Source organism: Arvicanthis niloticus, chromosome 23 (genome assembly GCF_011762505.2).
Source record: "Arvicanthis niloticus isolate mArvNil1 chromosome 23, mArvNil1.pat.X, whole genome shotgun sequence".
Lineage (NCBI taxonomy): Eukaryota > Metazoa > Chordata > Mammalia > Rodentia > Muridae > Arvicanthis > Arvicanthis niloticus.
Window position 1 is genome coordinate 14,058,182 of NC_133430.1, and position 21,718 is coordinate 14,079,899.

The 21,718-nt window shown below is 50.6% G+C and overlaps 1 protein-coding gene and 1 long non-coding RNA gene across 3 annotated transcripts in view; one reads left to right on the top strand and one right to left on the bottom strand.

Moving 5' to 3' along the window:
- Positions 1-21,718, top strand: part of Clmn (calmin) — a 101,867-nt gene that overhangs the window by 17,365 nt on the left and 62,784 nt on the right. The gene's annotated exons all lie outside the window — the stretch shown is intronic.
- Positions 12,636-15,503, bottom strand: LOC143436620 (uncharacterized). The gene is made up of 3 exons (XR_013106514.1): positions 15,238-15,503; positions 14,282-14,395; positions 12,636-12,831 (listed from the first exon to the last, which is right to left on the bottom strand). It is a non-coding gene; the product is annotated as an uncharacterized LOC143436620 (long non-coding RNA).

Below are 21,718 nucleotides of genomic sequence, written 5' to 3' on the forward strand. Positions count from 1 at the left end.
AGCCCAAGACTAAAGCCCACCAAGTGGCATTGCCCATATTCAGAACAGGTCCTCCACCTTAACCCTGTCTAGACACCCCTCACAGAGTGGCCAGAGGCTCCTCTCTCCTAAATCCCACATCCTGTCAAGCTGACACCATTAGCCATCACACTAATTCCTGGGAATGACTGATGGCTTATGTGTTTAGGAAGGGACATCTGGAGAGTTGCCCGTGTTTGATATAGGTGCAGTTTCCTGCCCAGGCATCTTTAGTGTGGAGAGCCAGCTGTGACTGCAGAAAACACTTCAGTTCTTAAACTCCCAGGCAATGGGCTCCTCTCTCTTCCTCACTGAGGTGTGGTGCCCAAAGGCCCTCCTGAGTTATTCTCCTGATTATCCCTAGTGCTCTCCAGCCTGACCTCTAATGCCACCAGAGAACAGACACTTTCCTGCTCTGGTATCAACTGTCACTCCCGATGGAGTTTGGCCACATTTATAAAGTTGGTGGCTGCTTCCCTTCCTCCAGACTGACCTGTGAAGGGATACACGTGCGGTGCCCACACCTGACCACAGCTCCCTGTAGCTTCACCCCTGCTCAGCACTCCCTGGCAGACATTTGTCATCCTCATGACATGAAGCATATCTCTGTGTGTATGGTGCATATGTGTGTATGTGTACATGAACATATAGATGTATATGTGGTGTGTGTGTGTGTGTGCATGTGTATAGGTGTGCATGTGTGCATATGTGTATATGTGTATATATAGTATATGTGTATATATGTGTGTATGTAGTATATGTGTGTATATGTATGTGTGCGTGTGTGCATATGTATGTGTGTGCATGTGTGTATATGCGTGTATATGTGTGTATGTAGTATATGTGTATATATGTGTGTATATAGTATATGTGTGTATATGTGTGTATGTGTGTGCGTGTGTGCATATGCATGTGTGTGTGCATATGTGTGTATGTAATATATGTGTGTATATGTGTATGTAGTATATGTGTGTATATGTGTGTATGTAGTATATGTGTGTATATGTGTGTATGTGTGTGTGCGCATATGTGTATATGTGTGTATGTGTGTGCCTGTGTGTATATGTGCGTATGTAGTATATGTGTGTATATGTGTGTATGTGCGTGTATGTATGTGACTTGTGTGTGTGTGTGTGTGTGTGAGATACTGGAGGTTGATGTTAGTGTCCTCCTCAGTTACTCTTCTACCTTATTTCTTGAGGCAGAGTCTAACTGGCTACGCTAACTGGCCAAAAAAGCTCCAGAAATCTACCTGTCTCTGTCTCCCTGCACTCAAATTACTGTATAGACGTCCACACCTTGCTTTTTACATGAGTTCTGTGGTTTAGGTCTTCATACCTTACACAGGAGCAGTTTGCTGACTGAGCCATCTCCCTAGCCCCAGTGTATATGTTTGACATCATTCCCAAAGCCATGCAATTTCTTTAGCCAAAGCTACAGGGGATAACCTGCCATGTAATCAAATGAGCCACACCCCCCACCAGTGTGCACCACTGATGTGTGTAGGTCTGGATTTGACTATGCAGCTGCCACAAGTAAATCTCTGTGGTTATGCAAAGGGCTTGGAAATTCTAGACTTTTACCTTGGTGGCCATAGATACCCCCCACCTGTCTGTGGGTCTTCTAGTGGACTCAGGGCTTGAACACAAGGTTAAAGAGTTAAAGGTTGTCTGAAGGTTCTCCTGGGATGAGGCTGGCTACTGATGGGGGGTGGGAATTGAAAGGGGTGGGGCGGGGGGGAGGGGAGAACAGAGAGGAGGGACAGTGCTGTCTTGTCTTAAAGTGAAACCTTCACACATGACCAGTCACACATGGAAGCCAGCTCTGGTTTGGCGACTGGTCCTGGGGTCTTCCCAGGGACCTTCCTCTTTGGATGTGCTGGAGAGCTGCACCAGCTTTGGACAGTACTTGGTGGGTGTGGTGTGCAGCCTGCCAGGGGTTACTATATCTATGTACTGTTCATCTATACATCTATATACAACCACTCTTTGCTGGGCCACAGCCTTGTCTTCTGTTCCTTTTTCGTCACAGGCCTAGCTATCATTACACTTTACAAGTATCTGTTGCCTCATTGTCTAAGATGGGCATCTGCCTTTCCCACTGTCTTCCTACACGTGTTTGGTAGTCCTTCCTGGCCTCTGGTGAGAGAGAAAGCTCTCTGCTTTTGGCACTAACCTTGTCACTTCCCTGGCCTACTCTCTGTTCTTAGCTGCCTGTTGGGGACTCTCGTTAGTCTGAGCTGGCCCAGAGTTGGTCCAGGAGCACCTGTGGAGTGGGCACACCAGGCTCTGTGATCAGTGGGCTTCGACTTCCTTGTACCTTTCCTGGGTACACAGAAGCCTTTTCCTACACAGAGCTGCCTCTGATGAGGCTGGCCCTAAAAGGGTAATTTGTCATGCGGTAGTATTTTCTTAAGGTAAGTTCTGAAAAAAGTGGTGGCCCCGGCTCTTGGTCAACATTGGGGTAGATTTTGATTCAATCTTATTGATTTTCTGTATGTGGCAGGGGCATGGGGTGATATGCACATGCCCTGGGGCATGGAGGTCAGAGTTCAACTTGCATAAGTCCGTTCTCCTCCTTCACCATGTGTGTGGTAGGATCTCACTCAGGTTGTCAGGCATAGTGACAAGTACCTTTACCTGCTGAACCTTCTAGCCCAGCCCTGAGATGGATTTTAGAGTTCTATTCACCACCTTTGTGGAATCGATTTCTGGCCTAGAATACTATTTTTATTTTGCCTTTGGGCAATAAAAAAACAAAACAACCCAGACCTTTTAGCAAACTGGATGTGCTGCAGCTCGGGCTTCTCAGCCCCTCCTCCACTGGCTTGGGTCACGCGGCGAGCATTTTCTGACTACCTAAGATGTGAAGGGGCCCCAGGATAGGCCGGCTGGAGGGAGTAGCCACTGAGATGAACTTCTGGATAACCCCCAGGAAGGGGGTTGGGGGCGGGGTCTGGGACTCGCCGATCCTGAGTCGCAGCAGGAAGGGGTGTGGTGAGTCGGAAGGACTTGAAATCTGGGCTCAGGTCCTGACTCCTCCCCTTGGAGCTCTGGTCATGGCTCCTCCCCTCTTGGTAGCCAGGTGCCGTCCAACCCTCTTTGCTAGTCAACAAAGAGTGCCCTGTGACAAGTTCGTGGTCTCCCCGTTCCCTGCGGGGGCTTTCCTCCCCCGTGGGAATCTTTGAGTTCACAAGGAGGGACCCTGTCTGTGTGCTCTCCAGCTGAGTCCTCAGACTTTACAGGCCAGTGCTTACCTCAGGCAGAGCCAGTTTCTAAGGAGGATTTGGTAATCTCTGGGGAGGTTTGGGGTTTCAAGACTTGCAGGGGTGCTATTTTTTCGGGAGGTGGGGGTGGGACAGAGGACCCATTTAAATACCCTGCTAGGCACAGATCAACCCCTAGTTGGGAATGATCCCCCAGTAGTGGGAGGAGGAACCCTGCCCGATGCTGGACACTTACACTGCAGGTGTCTGAGCCTCACCAGAAACTCTGGCTGGGAGATCTGGGTGGAGCTGAGACAAGCGTATCTAACAGGGTCCCAGGCAAGCTGTCTGTCCCTGCACTATGCTCTCCTAAGATCATAATAGGGAAGGAGGCTGTTTCTGCAGCAAGCGTCATGGCCACCACTGTAGGTGCTCCGTGGGAAGGGTCCTGTGACCATTTTATGACCAATCAGGAGTGGGTGCTTTATCCCCATCCGCATCTCCATATGGGTAACGAATATTGTTCCTGGTAAGCATATGGAAGCACCGCCCCCTCACCTCACCAGCCTTTCACCACATCCCACAGAACTGAGCTGTCACTCTCTTGGACCTGCCACAATTGCTGCATTGACTCCAGGCAGCAGTGGCTAGATGTGCCCTGTCTTCTCTCCCAGTTCAGAATGTCAGCTCAAGGGAGAAAGACAGGAGACAGGGAGGAATGAATTACAGGACTGTGGAGCCCAGTGCAGGCAGTTACTCAGGTGCCCTAGTCTCCCTCCCAAGACTTGCAGGCAGGAGCTTAGGGCTTGGGTGGGCATTGTGACCTGAGCAGGTCCCTGCATGCTTCTACCGTAAGGCAGATGGTGTAACAGCCTGGTGGCAGCTTGACATGCAGTCTTGGTCCCTTGTCCTCTACTCCTGCCTCTGTGGGTGTGAGACACTGGTCTGTAAAAGAGGGCTGCTCACCTGCTGCAGGCTCCTGCCTCACACCCATCCCACCACAAGACTTCTTTATAAGGAAGCTGGGCGTGGAGGCACACACACACCATCAGTGCCAGCACTGGAGAGGCACAGGTAGGAGGATCTCTGTGAGTTCAAGGCCAGCCCGGTCTATAGAGTGAGTTCCAGAGTTCCAGGACAGCCAGGGCTACATAGAGAGTCCCTATCTCAAGGAACTACCACCACCACCAAAATAATAATAATAATAATAATAATAATAATAATAATAATAATAAATAAAATTGAGCATTTGGGGTCATCACAAGTTGTGTGGGGGGGGGGGCTATCACATCTCTTGTCACTAAAGGCCTTATTTCTGCATGACTGGTTCTTCAGTTTGAGGGCTGTGGCTAATGGCTGCATGGCTCCTCAAAAGACCTGTTTCCTTGCATGTCTTGGTCCAGATTAGACAAGGGTGGCCACTCCGCTTGGGTTCTGTGGTGGATGATGTCATAAGTAAGCTGACCTTTGAAATCTCTTACTTGTAAACTCCCATGACACAGAGCTTCCTGGTCGAGGAGACTCTACCTGGTTCTTTCAAGACTGGTAAAGCCAGCCCTTCAAGGAGAGCAGCAGCGAGGGGTCTGCTGGCCTGCCTTTCTCTTTGACTCCTGTGCTCCCCCCTCCCCCAACCCCCTAGCCCAGAGCTACCCTGGAAGCTCCAGCAGACACACTTTACTCTCACAGAGAACATATTCTTTTATCACTGGCTGACAGGAGGTTCAAGAATATAGGCTTTGGTCTCAGACAGACCCCCAAGTCATTCGGGATCAGTCTCAGTCAGGTTTAGCTGAGTTCCGGAGAACCACACGCCATGGTGCTATGAACAGAAGCCACATGACAGTATGTCCCCTCCAGACCTGCCAATACTCGGGTTCTTTCTGGCTCACAGCTCTGCCGTCTCCTGTATGGATCTTATGGTCCAAAGTGACAGCTAGGACCTCCGCTGTTTATGTTAGCGCTTGAGGAAGCAGGTTGGAAGAAAGTAAAATGAAGAAGCATTGGAGCAAACGCCAGTGTTTTGTGAAGTTTTTAGAACGCCCTTATGGCATTTTTGCTCTGATCCCATTGGCTGAAATGTCATCACAAGAGACTGCAAAGGACACTGGTTAATGGAGTTCCCCTGAAAACAAGGGGTTCTAGTCACGGAGGAAATGGAGAAGGGAACTGTGAGGTGGCTCTGTCAACCCATCTCCTATGACTCCCAGCTCGGACTGACAGCAGGGCCTCAGTTAAGTCCTGGCCTCCTTACATCTTAATTATCTGCCTGGAACTGGAGTTGACGGCTCACGTAGTCCTGACCCGGGCTGACACAGCACGGGAACCAGAAGTCACATCCGCTATGTTCTGTCACCGGCTGTGGATGTTCTGCTTCATAGGGGTGCCACAGAGAGCAGGGTGAGCTGGGGACACACTTGGGGTCCCCATATTTTAAGCCTCCTTTATGGTGCCATGATAACAGCAATATGAAAGTAACTCACACAGGGGCCGAGGAGATGGCTTCAGTGGGTAAAAAGGCTTCTCTACAAGCCCACGGACCTGGGTTCAAATCCTGGTACTGGCATGAAAAGACTGAAGTGGTTGGCTGTGACCTCAGTACTCAACCTATACCATATGGGTGACCAGGATGTGGCCACCTAGCTCTCTCTGTGCAGTGTGTGTGGTGTAGCGCTGCGAGCGCCCCCTGGCCATGCAGCTCTTTGTCTCCTGGGGCCTAGGGAACCTGAGAAGATACCCAGGTAGTAAGGTCAAGGCCTCCATGCAGCCAAGTGCTGGTGACTCTGTGCTACGTGTCCATCTTAGAGATGCTGGGAAGAACTGGTAAATGTGTGTCGTACTTATTGGGATGATCTGGCCAAGGTCATGGAAACTTATTTCATCTCCTATCAGAACAGAATTTTTCAGAGTCATGACTGAATCTGAGTCATGTGTGAGCCAGCCCTGTCAGCTGCCAGATGATGGCTTCCAGGGCCTCGGTTGTACACCCACCATCTGCATTTTTAAAAGTATGTGTATGTGAACGCATGTGCACAGAGACCCAAGGGGGATGTTGGGTCTCCTGCTCTATCTGCTTCGCCTTATTCCCTTGTCACAGGGTCTCACACTGAACCTAGAGCCTAGGCTGGTTGTCAGGCAGCTCCAGAAAGCCCCTGCCACCTGACCCCGCCCCCTGCCCCCCCAGCACTGGGTGCATAGCCACTCAAGGTTCTTAGATCAGTTCTGGGGATTTGAACCTGGGTCTGCAAGCTTGCGCAACAAGCATTCTTACACACTGAGCCATTTCCCTTAGTAGTTATCTTTGTATTACTGTGACCACCATACTTGAGGGAGCAGCTTGATGGAGGAAGGACTGACTGACTTTGCTGTTTCAGAGAGTGTAACCTGTGACCACTTGGTCCTTGGTGCTCGGGCGGGACATCAGGAGACTGACATGTAGGGAGGAGGCACTGCTTACGTCATGGTAGGCAGGAGACAGAGATGGAAGGGACCGGGAACAGGTATAACCCTCAAGGGTGCATCCCCAGTGACCTACTTCCTTTATCTAGGTCTCCGACCTTCAGGTTGTCAGAGCCCCCTGAAATAGCACCACGGCTGGGAATGAGGTGTTCAGCATGGGAGTCTACAGGGAACGGTTCATATCCAAACCATCCTCCCCGCCCCCATCCCTGCCACCATGCTATGGGAGGAGGGATGACAGGCATGGTTGAAGCCTCTAGGACTGTGCAGTGTGAGAGACCCCACCTTAGCAACTACAACCAAAGCGGAGGAGGGGAGGGAGAAAAGAGAACAGAGTGTTTGGATGTCCCTTGAAATACACAGAAGGGAGACTGGAACTTAGCCTGGTAAGGCTCAGTTCAGCCATTTGACTTCCAGAGTTATAGGACACATTTGTGAGGAGGATACATTTGTGATGTTTTTAGGCTATCATGGTTTGGGGTAATTTGTGACAGTGACCAGTGAAAAATGACAGGAGAGGTTCTCTGTGGCCAGGGGAAGTTTCTCGGAGGAGATGAAACCAGGGAAACAAACCAGGCAAAAATTTGAGAGAAAAGTACCCTGGGCAGAGGAAACACTAAACACAAAGGTTCCCGAGGTCAGGGAGTACTTGACCCGCTCAGTGTAGGTGGCCAAGTCCATTGGTCACATGAGACCGCTGACCTTCGTCCCAGTGGACTACCCATCAGCCATCTTCCTGGTTTTCCTTTTGTGCCAAGGGCTCTTTCAGCTCAGAGAACTGCTTGTGTCTCCAGGCAGGTCCTCTGTCATTTCTTTGAGAGCCCTCTATGTCCCCTGCTGTTCCCAGCTCCTGCCTGGCTTGTCCTGTGGTACCACTTGCTGATACACCTGTGGCCTCTGCTGGGCAGCTGCCCAGGGTGAAACCTGGCTCTCCTCCACCTCTGTCTCGCCACTGCCTGAGGCACAAGAGGCAAAATATTTGCTAAATGAGAGCTGCCTCTGCCAGAAGTGTGGACATATTCACCTCACTTTGGACTATGACCAGGCTAAGGATGCCAAGGACTCTGGCTGCCTGGACAAGGGGTAGAGGGTGCTAGGGAGAAAGCAGCTCACAGGGGACTTCCAGCTCCACCCTCACCCATCCTGTCCTCATCCTCACCATCCCAGCCACGCAGTGAAACTGGTACCTCTTGCTGGCATTCAGCAGTCTCTAGCACGCTGAGGGCTGGCAGGATTAGGAGGCACTGGGCGCACTTTTTTCTATCTTCCCTCCTCATGGATCTCTGGTACCTGATGTTCTGAGCTCCTTCCTCTCCCAGTCATGGTCTCCCTGTCAGCCTGTTCTGGCTCCTGAGAGAGCCTTGCAGGTGCCAGGCAGGGGATCTGAGAGCAGGTGGGATTGGAGGGTGCTTGGTGCCCCTTGAGACTGTGTGAGAGCACAGTGTTCTGAGACTTGCACCTGAACCTATTTAAAGTCAAGGTGTGGTCTAGTAACAAGGGGACAGTCAGTGCAGAAGACAGTCCCTTCCTGGAAGTTGAGGAGCCCGTGTCTTAGGTCTCAGGACTCAAGCACCCAAGCTTCTTGCTCTGAATGTTTTCATATTCTATACATCCTTAACCCCGCACTGCTGGTATAATAGGTCAGACTCACAGAGCGTCTGCTGCCTGCTGAGATCAGCAGCTGCCCTGAGAGCCAGTGACTCCCAGTACCCATATATATGTATATGTATATATGTACATACATACACACATACATACATACATACAGTCATACATCTATATTGTTACAACTGCATCCAACTGCATTATCATCCCATTTCCGCAGATCAGAGTCTGACAGTCACTGGTGACAGACAAGATGTCGGTCAGCTGGTTTCCTGCTGTCAGTAGCATGTTGGGACCTCTTGCATTCCCTATCCTCTGGCCCCTTCCTCACCTCCACAGCCAGGGCCATTTTCTCTTTCATTCTCACCTCTGTTTTCGACAGTGTCCTGCCTCTCTTTGCCTTCCTGGGGACAATGAACCTCTTGTCACGGAGCTGGTTGGAGATGGCACTAGTGAAGTTAGGGCTGTTATTTTAAGCGATTCTGGGAAAGGCGGTGAACTCTCTTGAGACTTGTAAGAATAGCATCGTTTCTGGTTTGCAGAGCGGTACATGTCCACCATCTATGGATGATATCAAAAACACGGGGGAGAAATCAAATCATCTCCCTGCAGCCACCCCCGTGACTCACAGTTCACACAGAGGCATTGTTCTTTCTGGGCTTTTCTGAGGGGGTGCTGAGCTCAGACTGGAGCTGTGTGGGGCTGACGCTCTCAGTGACCACACTGGCTTTTCAACTCTACCCTCTAGGTCCTAAAGGCCTTTGGGAGCTGTCCCCAGGCCTGCAGTGATGTGAAACTCAGTCATGGGTAGATGTATTACACCATGGCTGGTACCAGGAGCACAGCAGGTACCCTATGCATTCTCTCCTTGCTTTTAGGGCATCTGTATAATATACCTTTAATGTCACTTTCCCCTCTTTGTGTCCCCACCTCTCCTGTGCCCAGCGCTGGCCCACGGTGCCCTGTCCTATGAGAGTACCCCCCTGTGGTGGCTCCTTTGCTTTTGGCAGCTTGGTTTGTCCCTCTGGTCCCTCCAGCTCTGGTGAAGTCTTTGCATCTTCTCTCTCATCCCCATTTTGGACATCATTCTAGTACATGTGCCTACCTGGCGAGACCCTGGGTCACAGGAGACAGGAATTGAGTTCTGGGGCTCTGAACCATGGCCAGATTGTTGTTGTTTTTTGGGTTTTTTGTTTGTTTGTTTGTTTATGAGGGCTCTACTTTGCAAGAGGCAGGTGCAGCCTCCCCAGTGAGCTGGTCCCTTTGGTGGATTTCTGCTGAAGAAGCATTTGTTCCTGCAAATAAGGAGCCTCCAGGGAGAGGAGGCAGCTGCTGTGGCCAGGGACATTTCCATGGAGCAGGCTGCTGTTTGGGTTTTATTTTCTTTCTGATTTAAACCGTGGCTGTTGAGGTGCCTTCTTATTAGTGGCAATAAGGCAGGAGGCTTCTATGTGCAGAATCAGGTTGGTGGAGGAGTCTGAAAGGAGCCACTGGCAGGCTTGTGAGACATCTGGTACCCAGGAGCTGACAGGTGGTTTTCTTCATGGGAGCCAAGCCCCAGATGGACAGGAAGCACCCACTTGTGCTTAGCCCAGAGTGGGTGTTGTCACTAGGGACCAGAGATGATCTCAGCCCCCGTGGTCCACTCTAGCTAGACAACACTTTTTTTTTCCCCAAGATGCTTTCTTTTGTTATAGTCCTTGAGAAGAAGCAGAGGATTTGATACTATCTGGTAGAAGCCAGGAGAGTGTGGGAGGCGTTCATGATGATGGTGACTGTCTTGATCTCAGTGAGAGAACGGCTACATTTACACAGGGCGTCAGCTCTGTGTACATCAGAGCCCCCTGCTCTGAAAGTCCCCGCTTTCTCTGTACCCTTAACTCCATGACAGAGCCAGCTGTACTCTGAAGCCCAAGGGCAGGAGGATGGCAAGCACCTAGAATGACAGCTGCCCTGACAGTCTGAGCCTCAGCACCACGAGGTGCTGTGCAGGATACCTCTGGCTGCTGGGACAGATTGTCACAACTCTCTTATCTTTCAGTTCTGCAGGCCAGAGTCTGTCACAGTCATGGCACTGAGGCATTGGCCAGCCAGCACTTTGCTATCTCTTGCCTGCAGAGGCCACATGCATTCCTGCAGCTTGGAAGTTAGTGAAGCTCAGCATCCAGATGGGATTGGCTGCACATGGCTGGCCTTGTGCAAGCAGGGTCTTCTGCTGGATGGTTGAAAGGGAGAGGCTGGATGTTGAGTGGTCTTGGGTTGGGGACCATGTGCATATGAAGTGTGCATGTGCGTGCATGTGTGCATGTGTGTATGACAGAGAGAGAAGGAGAGAGAGAGAGAGAGAGAGAGAGAGAGAGAGAGAGAGAGAGAGAGAGAGAGAGAACATTCTCCAGCCACTTCTGGCTCCACTGGCTCTAGATCCAGTGGTCTGCTCTGTGCCTTGTAGCTGGACAGCTGGCCTCCAAAACCTAGATGCCATTAGCTTCTGCCCTCCCAATGTAAAATGTGCAATGTCTCCAGCAACCGCTAGATGTCGTGTGTGTGTGTGCCTGTGTGTCTGTGTGTGTGTTTGTGTGTGTCCATGTGTGTGTCTGTGTGTGCCATGTGTGTCTATCTGCGTGTCTCTGTGTGTGTGTATCTGCATGTCTCTCTGTGCGTGTCTGTGTGTGTCTGTGTGTTTGTCTGCGTGTCTCTGGGTGTGTGTCTGTGTGTGTGGTGTGTCTCTGAGTGTGTGTGTGTGTGTGTGGTGTCTCTGGGTGTGTGTGTGTGTCTGTGTGTGCCATGTGTGTCTGTCTGTGTGTGTGTCTGTGTGTATCCATGTGTGTCTGTGTGTGTGGTGCGTCTGTGTATGTGTCTGCGTGTCTCTGTGTGTGTCTGTGTGTGTGTCTGCATGTCTCTCTGTGTGTGTCTGTGTGTCTGTGTGTGTGTCTATGTGTCTCTGGGTGTGTGTCTGTGTGTGTCTGTGTGTGTCTGTGTGTGTGTGGACTGTCTGTGTGTGTGTGTGTGAGAGAGAGAGAGAGAAAGAGAGAGAGAGAGAGAGAGAGAGAGAGAGAGAGAGAGAGAGAGAGAGAGAGAGAAGCCTCCAGGCTGGAACATCATTACAGTTTCTTCTTTATCCTTCCTCTCTCCCTCTCTGCTGGTCTCCCTGCTCACTGGCTGCTGTCCCTGGTACAGCCTGTGCCTCTTACATATTTCTCCCTCTGCCTGCTGGCCTCTCTGTACCAGACTCCTCAGCTTTGCCTGTGAGGGTGGATCTTTGCTGTGTCCTCAGAGCCAGCACCGCTGACTGGCTGATTCCTCACTGAGCTCAGTAGATGTTTATTGAAAGGCTGAGGGACTGTTGCATAAAAGCCCCAGAGGACACACATTAGGCTAAGAGGGGGTGTAGGAGAGGTCTCCTTCCCACACGAAGATTCCAGAATAAAAGCTCTCAGTATGAGAGAGGTCTCTTTCCCACATGGGGTTTCTAGAATAAAAGCTCCCAGGGATATCACAACAGGAGGATATCAACATTCTGACATTCAGGGGGTGATTTCCTCCCACCGATGGCCAGACCAGACAGGAGTTCAGGGGTGGGGGCAGATGCTCAGAAACCTGACAGGACATGACATGTGGCAGTGTGTTTGTTGCTTGATCATAGGATGACATGCCAGCTCGTCACAGGCCTGGAGCTACCATGTCTGGGCAGAATGGGCACACATGCTGACTGACTCCAGGATTGGGGGTACCATGCACTTGGAAGGTGTCAGCATAGTGTGGGGCTGCTGGACAAGGAAAGAGGGAGGCTGGACATTGCAAAGCAGGTCAGTGGAGGAAAGAAATCTGGATTTGAGGACTTAGGGGGTGCAGTGAGGGGTGCTCCAAGAGAGGGGAACAGACAGCAATCACAAGTTACCACAGTGGACTCTGTCCCAAAACATAACACAGACCTCACAAGTGTTCATAGCAGAGTCACAGCCCCAAATGCCCATCAACAGTCCCAAGCCCATCACAGAAACTGTAGGTCAGGCCAGACCTATAAACTGTGGTATGTCCATATCATGGAATATTACTCAGCAATCAAAAGTGATAAGACACTAATAGATGCTACTGCCAGCATGCTGTGGAATATTATAAACCGCGATGATGTGCTGATGGGTCTTGCAACACTGTAGGAAGTGAAGGAAGTCAGTCACGAAGGCCACATGTTGTACGGATCCATTGATATGAAATGCCCCAAGTCTCTCTAGAGACAGATAGCATATTTGTGATTTCTTGGGAGTAGAGATGTCCCCAGGAAGAAATAGGTGGTTTGATAGCAAATATAGCATTGCCTTTGGACAAAGTGTTTTAAAAAAAATTGTCATTTTATTTTATATGATAGTCTGTCTGAGTGTGTTTGTGTGCACCATGCATGCACAGTGCCCACAGAGACCAGAAGATAATGCCAGATCCCTAGAACTGGAGTTACAGATGATTGTGAGCCATCATGTAGATGCTGGGAATAGAACCTGGGTCCTCTGGAAGGGCAGCCAGCACTTTTCACCACTGAGTCATCTCCAGCTCTGGAAAAAAAGTGTTTTCAGATTAGACTGTGGAGATGGGTGGACATTTTCAAGCACAGGCTAGAAGCCTCTGAACCATGTACTCAGGCATTCTGGTCCGTATCTTATGTCTAAAAGTGAGAGACACCCAACATGTCTAATGGGAAGTAAGGTACTTGCTAGTATATCTGAGGAGGATCAATGAGAGGTGCACTTGGGTGGGTAGCACGTGCAGGATGGTGGGCATGTATCGGGAGGAGAATATTCTCTGGGTGCTTGGTCCTGGTTTGGCTCTGCTATTCCTGTGCTGTTCGGTACTGGCCAAGTCATCCTCTCTCCCTGGGGTCTGCTTCCTGCTCATGAAGCAGGAACGTAGTTGGGGAAGGCCAGCTAGCAATGAGATACAGAGGAAGTTCATTTATTTTTATTTTTTTGAGACATGGTTTTATGCAGGCTGATGTTGAACTCACTGTATACTGGGGATCTTGGTTTTCATATTTGTTGTTTTTGTTTCTGGACAAGGTCTTGCCTTGTCTGGCCTTGGCTGGCTTAGAACTGGTTATGTAAATTAGCCTGGCCTTGAATTCACAGAAATCTACCTGCTTCTGCTTCTTGAGTGCTGGGATTAAAGGCATGTGTTCAGTTTATGTCATGTTGGAGGTAGACCCAGGGCTTGTGCATGGTGGACTACTGGCTATGTTAATGTCTCCCGCCCCTAAGACATTGTTGTCTTGCTCATACAGAGTACAGTATGGGATCTGCAACTGCTAGATGTCGTGTGTGGGGTGTGTGTGTGTGTGTGTGTGTGTGTGTGTGTATGTGTGTGTGTATGTGTGTGTGTGTGTCTGTGTGTGTGTCTGGATGTGTGTGTATGTGTCTGGATGTGTGTCTGTGTGTGTGTGTCTGTGTGTCTGTGTGTGTTTCTGTGTGTGTGTATGTGTGTGTCTGGGTGTCTCTGTGTGTGTCTGTGTGTGTGGGTGTGTGTGTCTGTGTATGTGTCTGTGTCTGTGTGTGTCTGTGTGTGTGTGTCTTTGGGGGGGTGTCTGTGTATGTGGGGTATGTCTGTGTGTATGTCCATATGCATGGGAGAAGAGGAGTGAGCACCCGTAGGCTATCCCAGAAGAGACACACATCTAGCCTCTATTTCATTGGCAGGAACTCTTGTCACCTGATTCCACCCAGAGGCTGTCCATAGATTCCAGGCCTCTGAGAATGTCTTCAGCTGCCTACAGAAAGGGTCAGGCATCTGGAGGATGTGGAAGGAAGCCTACCTGTGAGGGAGCCCACCCAGTAAGGCACATTGTCATTTTTGTGATCATAAGGGTACACCCTCACGGGACATGTGGGATCTTTTGTCACAGTCCCCAGTTGGCATTTCAGTTCTACTTTCCTGGTTTGCAGTAGGAGTGGCCTGTGTCATTAATGGGAGCGCTATACTGCCCATCCATGCCTCAACACTGACAACACCCACCGTGGCTCTTAGAGTCTTGAGGGGAGGGTTTTGATGAAGACATCAGACCGAGTGCTCCAAAGTCTCTCACTCTCTGCACCTTGTTCACTGTGGGTCTTCATTAACTCCCACGTACTGCAAAGAGAGATTTCTCTGATCAGGGCTGAGAGAGGCACTGATCTATGAGTATAGTAATATGTCACTAAGAGTCATTTTATTGCTTTGTTCCTTTAGCAGGGTAATAGTAGCAGGCTTTCCTATGTCCCCGTGACCTGTCCAGTCTCTGGTTCTTGGCCACGTTAGCAGTGTTGGGGATGGACACAACGAGACTGTTGTACATAGCAACTTACAGAGACTGATAGCCTGCACAGGGTCAAGCCACATAAAATTCCCAGCATTGAGATCCTATTCCTAACCGAGAGCTATTTGCCACTGATACCTGCTGGGAAAGAGAAGCTGATTTTCTTCATTGGAGTGTCACAGTGCGCATGCTCCAGGGCAGACCCCAGGCCCAGGAGATGGACTCTCCATGGTGTTTCGTTTGCTTGTTTTTATATTAGTTTTGTTTGTTTTGGAGAGGGAGGGGGAGGGAAGGAGGGAGGGAGGGAGAGAGAGAGAGAACATGAATTTAGATGGGTAGAAAGCTAGAGAGGATTTGGGAGGGGTTGGAGGAGGGGAAGAATATAATCAAAATATATTGCATGCAGAAAGAGAGAAAGCAGAGAACGCAATGTGGTTCCTGAATGGCCAGCAGCTTCTGCAGTGGCAGCCTATGACAGGTCCAGTCTCTATGAGGAAGCTCACTGGAGTTCCCAGAAGCCTGTGTGGGGCGGGAGGCAGGGGTGGGCTGTTGCTATGGAGAACTCTGGTGACACTCAGTCCATAGCTCATTAAAACAAGGTGTTCTCCTCAAAGCTGGAAAATATCACCGGGACACACACACACACACACACACACACACACACACACACACCTACCTTCAAGCTGACAGAAGTTATATGTTAAACAGAGTTCCGTCTGAGCATGAAGAGAGTGGTTTGCTCCATTCTCATTTCAGCCAGCCTCAGAAATATGATTCATCAGGAAGCAAAAATGAGAAATTGATCTAGTGGGGTCAATAACAAGTCATCACCCACAGAGAAACGTGACACAGGCAGGGCTTTCTCAGGTTCCCAAGTGCCAGGGGTCACACCTACTCTGAGAAGTCCAGATCATCGGCTGCAGAACCATCTGTCACTCTGTGTGTGTGAGTGTGTGTGTGTGTGTGTGTGTGTGTGTGTACGTACGGGTGTGCGCATGTGTGCAAGTGTATGGGTTTAAAAATTAGCTTATGCACTGGTGGAGGTGCACGGATCCAAACTCTGCAGGGTGGGTCTGCAGGCTGATTAGAGGAGGCCCACCCACATAGCCAGCTCCTCATGTTCATCTCATTTGAAAAATGCCTTCTTGGGAACATCTAGAATAATGGTCAAATCTTTGTGTCCCATGAGCTTGTCAGGTTGACCCATGACGCTTACTGTTATTCTGACATGGTAGCTGTCCCGAGAAGTGTGGGGATGGGAATGCTGAGTGTTAACTGTCACCTGCATCTTGTAGGGATGGAGACCTGATCTCTGTGTCTGCCTGTGACCCGGCCTCTGTGCATTGTTTGTGGTTGTTCTGAGACTCCCCAAGCTTGAGTTCAGGCTATCTTAAGGGGCTGATCTTAAGGCAGGCTACTGAATGGATAAGCAAGGCCGGAGTGAGAATTTACTAATGTGTAGTGAAGGCATGTTTAATCCAGATTAGATCTGTGGATGCGATGGGGCTGCTGACCGTGACCCTGAGAACCACTAATTAGTAAGTGTCTCCTAAAACCCCTTGCTTGCCCTCCTCCCACGTGCTTTCTCTTTTAAGGCTCACAGCACCCCTCCTCCACCCCAAGCTGGTGCTGCTAGTGCTTTTGTTTGCCTGGAAACTAAAGCACAGCTCAAAGGATAAGCTCCAGGTGTCCTGACTTCTTCTCCAGGTCCTGACTCCTCCTCCAGGTGTCAGAACTTTGGGGACAGCCAGTACTGGCTCGGGGATCCCTGGACCTGCAGGAAGGCCAGGGGCCTTCTGGTTCTCAGGCTCCTAGGCACCCAGGCACCGCTGGGAGCCACAGAAGCGTTGAGAACTGAGTAGGGGCCCATGGGCTGGATCGTGCTTGGGGTCGAGGGGGAAAAGAAGGGAACTCCGGCTGGTCCCACTGAGGGTTGAGTTCTTGGCAGGCAGCTCACTTGGCTTGGGGGGGTGTTTGGGGGTGGTGCACAGAGAGGCCTTGTATGGGAGGTTAGATGGCGGCGGCTCTATAAACAAAGGCCTTCTCCATGGCTCCCCACAGTGGATCCCTACGAAGAGAGGCAGTCTATGGTTTTAAGGCATTTATTGTCATGGTGGAAAGTAGATGAGTAAAACCATACCGACTTCTCAGGGCACACCTGAGGTTAAATACCTTTTGCAGGGAGGAGGGTCTGGGAAGGAAAGCTTAATTGGCTAAGCCCTTCAGGCCTTTAGGTACCTCATTAAAATAGAGATAGATCTGTCTTGAGCCTATATAACCAGTAGAGGGGCTTGGGGCATTGCCCTTATGTGACTGATGGCCACAAATCTATGGAGGGCTGCGGCTTCGTGTCAGGAACCTAGAGTCCAGGAACCAGGCAAAACGTCTGCTGTCCCTTCGGGGTCACTGGGGTTTCTAGCCTTGCTCAACCAGGAACCAGGCTGCCTTTCATGGTCCTACACATTACCTGCCCTGCTGCTGCAGAAAAAGTGTAATCCCCGCTTCACAGTGAATAAGATGTCATCTCCGAAGCCCTCAGTGCCACCCCTGCATGGCACTCGCTCTGTGCTGAGGAAGTAGCATCTCCTTTCCTTAGGCATTCAGTGGATGCTGGGAAGACCTTTTGGCACACTCTGCTTGTTCTAGATTATCTTCCAGCCCAGCTTTTGCTGCATGGCACTCTAGTGGTTGGCATGGGTTTATTTGCTTGACTTCTGTTTGGGGAGGTGCCTGGCTGCCTTTTGTGGAGCAGAGCAGCTGGGCAAAGGTGAAGTTGCCATAGCAGAACAGTAGCTGGCCAGCCTCAGAGCATACACAGACATCTGAGAAACTAGTGGAGCCTTGCTCTGAGATGAGCTTTAATGCATTTCAACAGGCAGGGACCAACACTTGCTCACTGGCTCCAAACACTGTGGGAGATGCTTGGAATATTCACGCTGTTTTGCAGTGTTTCTGGGAATTTGAGAATATGGATATGGATGCTAGCCTGGCTCCAAGGGATGCTAGCCCAGCTCCAGGGGATGCTAGCCCAGCCCAGCCCAGCTCCAGGGGATGCTAGCCCAGCCTAGCCCAGCTCCAGGGGATGCTAGCCCAGCCCAGCCCAGCTCCAAAAGATGCTAGCCCAGCCCAGTTCCAGGGCATGCTAACCCAGCTCCAGGAGATGCTATCCCAGCCCAGTTTCAGGGGATCCTTGCTCAGCTCCAGGGGATGCTAGCCTAGCCCAGCTTCAGAGGATCCTTGCCCAGCTCTGAGGGATGCTAACCCAGCTGTAGCACTTGTCACCTGGCCTTTTGATGCCACCTGCTTTCGGGAAAAAAGAAAAAAAGAAAAAAAAAAAAAACCAGGATAAGATGCCTAGTGGAGATCCATTCTTAATGCACAGAGAGCAGGCAGTGAGAGGCTGTGGCTCATTTCCAGGTTCTTGCTGTAGGAATGGGCTGTGGGGTCCGGGGGTCCTCTATAGTACACCAGGCCTTTGTGACAAGTGATGGAGCCAGACTCTTAACCCAGCTTAGGATGGGCTTGGGTTGGAAGAGTTGGCCTGCTCAACATTGCTTGTATGCTCTGCTGGGTACTACTGAGACCTCAGTGACCCCCCAGAGATCTCAGTGACCCCCAGATTCTCAAGACTGGCAGGGATTTTGTCAATCACATTCCATTCTCTTTAAAAAGTATATTTATTTTATTATTTTTATTATATATATGTGTGTGTGTGTGTGTGTGTGTAGGTATGTGCACATGAATGCAAGTATTCACAGAAGTCTGAGGTATCAGAGCCCCTAGGAGCTGGGAGCCTGGGAATCGAACTCAGGTCCTCAGGAAGAGCATATGAGCTCTTAACCACTGGGCCATTCCCTCCAGCCCCACAGTCTGTTCTTACTTTCCCAACTTGAGAACTCACCGGCTCCCAGACGTTCATCTGTAACTCCAAAGTCTGTAACCACAGTTCTTTCATGGTGGTAGTATGTATGCAGGTGGGAGAGAAAAAAGAGGAGAGGGTGAGAAGGGATGAGGGAGAGGGAGGGAGAGAGGAGGGGACAGAGGGAGAGAGGAGGGAAGGGAGGGAGAGAAGAGGAAAGGGAGGGAGAGAGAGAAGAAGGAAGGGAGGGAGAGAGGAGAGGAGGGAGGGAGAGAGGAGGGAAGGGAGGGAGAGAGGAGGGAAGGGAGGGAGAGAGGACAGGTGGAAGGGGAAAGGAAGGAAAGAGAAGAGGGAGGAGTGAGGGAGAGAGGGAGGAAAGAAGGCAGGGAGAGAAAGGAGACAGACTGACTGACTGGCTGACTGACTAACTTGAAAAAATGGCTCAGTCCTTCAAGGATGGCCAGTCTGACAGTCTGAGTTGAGTCTGAGACTTACATGGAGGAAGGAGAAAAATGACTCCCTTAAGCTGTCCCCTGGCCGCCACGTGCTTGCCGTGACACATGCTGTCCTCTCAGAGATAAATAGACACGTTTAGTTTTTAAAATTTTAAAATGCAAACACCTGACACGGTCCCAGGGTCCCAGCAATGGCTTCGCCCTCCCTTCAGCCACCATCAGTGCCCTCTCTGAGTCCAGTTGGTTCTGCCTCAATGCTCCCTGCCCCACCCCCGGCCCCCCATCTGAGCGTTTTCATGAAGCTGTTGCTGTAAGTTGGTTCCAAGCACAGCACAGATGTGCAAGATACAGGAGGACATGCGTGTGCTAGGTAGGGGCTCAGGCACTCCAGCTGTGGAGAATGTGAACTCAGTATTCAGGAGCCAGCACTTGAGAATATTAGAGGCATCTTTAAAGCAAAAAAAAAAAAAAAAAAAAAGCGTAAAGCAGGGTCCTTTCATGTAAATGTGTGCCCAGCAGTTCACAGTAGCTCCTCTAGGGTCAGTGGTGGCTCCTATGGGCTAATTCAGCTAAGGGCATCAGCTGAGGCTCATAGTCTCTCAACACCTGACTGAAAGCCACCTCCTCCGGGAAGTCTCCCAGGGTCACAGCTGCCTCCAAATATCTTTCCTGCCTCATTTTGCCCGACTGTATGTTCTGTTAACCGTTGACTTAATGCGTGTCTACAAGTCATTAGTCGCTTTGCCCGTGTGGTTCTCTTATACATGACAATGGCCTGAGCTCCCTCAGGCTGGGAATGGTCTCAGATAATGTCTATGCTCGGAATAGGCCATGTCAGCAGGGACAGCCTTTCAACGAATACTGGATTCATTGATTGGCTCATTACCATCTCATGACCAAATAGATGCAGAGCTGGATAAATGAATGAATGATGTGTCCCTGGACACCTGCTGTGTGCCACATGGCTCTGGACAGCAGGAAGCTGTTGTGGTGAGACCACTGTGAGGCCACTGTGATGTTAGGGAGTGAGGGCTGTGCCCCTCTTCCTGGCAGTGGGTGGGACCTGAGGGGGTGTGCGGGGAGCATGGCACCGTGTGCAAAGGCAGGTGCATGTGTCTGGGCTGATGTTTCTGTGACAGCGGGTGCCCTTGGTTGGGAGCAGGTAAGGGCTCACTGCTCTCCATTCAGGGAGGGAGACGCCCAGGAATAAGGCGGGGTGAGCAGTTTGTGTCCTCAGGAGCTCTCAGCCCAAGGGTCAGGTGGGCTGCTTAGAAGGCAACACCTTTCCGGCCCCAGCCAGGCACAAACACAGGAGTCTCTACAGATTGAGATCTTTTTTTCCTGGCTCCTAGCCAGCCAGTCCTCTTTGTGGGAACCACTGGCCTGACCTGTTTCCTCCCTGTGTCTCAAAGCCTTAGGAGAGCTCAACAGGGAGGAGGAGGGGAGGTTCGTGGTAAGATGCGTGTTCTGACCACTAGAGGGTTGTACCTGCATGTCTTCCTCTGCCCTGGCGTTTGAGGTCAGGCCTCAGACACTTGTAGAAGGAGCTAGCCACAGCCGGACTTGTTAGCCTCATGGAGGTCTCAGACAAAACCTCACTTACTTTGCCTCTGGCTTAGGGTGAAAAAGAGGCCTGTCAATGTCATTAACAAAGGGGTCAGCTTCCTTTCCCAGCTCTGTGTGCCGGCCTACCTTGTTGTTCCAGCTACCACGTCCTACATTATCCCAGTGCGTGCATGCGAGCGCGCGCACATGTGCACACACACACACACACACACACACACACACACACACACACACGCTGACTCTACAACATTGACTTGACCTACTTCTCCAGACTGTCCAAGACTCCCCTCTGTGGCTCTCTTCTCTGGCCCTAGCATCCACTGATACAGGCCCAGGTCCTCTGCTCCTTTAGGGGTGGTCAGGAAAAGAGGGCTTAATTGAGGGAATGGAGAAAGTTTCCTGGGTTTGCAGATGATGTCCTTAATCCCAGGAGTGTTCTGTGGTCCTCATTCCCATCAGAAGGACCGGCAGTGTTAGATTGCTGCCATCTGTTCCATATGCTCCAAAAGATGGGAGCTGAGAATAGGGGGACAGAAATTTGAGGGTTAATATTAGACCTTCCAGTATCATGACTGTGAGTCTGCCTCAAGTCCCGGTTTTCTCATTAGGGAGATGAGGGCTGGGCTGTGTGCTAGGATTTTGGGTATCACGTCACAGAAGCACCCAGTCCAGAGGAAATACTTAAGGACTTCTAGGAAGAGAGGGGGGAGGTACTGTCAGGGCTAGATCAGCTGACTGGGGAAAAAGGACAGCTGGAGCCTGAACTTAACTTTCTCTGTGTTTAACTTAATACCCTCATTTGGTGTGTGGATTTGCACCCCCCAATCCAAGTTCAGCGATCACTGCTTCATCTGTGGCAGAGGCGCCTGGGTTCAAGGCTCCCAGGGAAACAGCTCATTGACCCCTCCTGGGTCCAGTGTCCTCCGAGCTAGTGTGTGGCCTAGGATGTGGAGCCACAATATATCATAAAGGACCCTGCAGCCTGGGCAGCCTAGTGGCTGAGGGAGGGAGCAAAGAGGAGACCCCGAGGAAGGGACTGTGAACACGCCATCACGGTAAAAGATGGAGACAGAGCTGATGAGAGAGTTTGGCCAGCTGCCCAGCTCCTCTCCTCACTTCCCCCTTAAGTACCACAAGCTATTTGAAAGAGAAGACTAATTTGAATTAATGAGGTCTTGTTAAAATATTATGAACACTTGAGCAGATAATTATTCTCTGAACCCAGTGTTTCCCATGGCACCTGCTGGGTCTATGTCAAAGAACAAACTGTCTTTCTC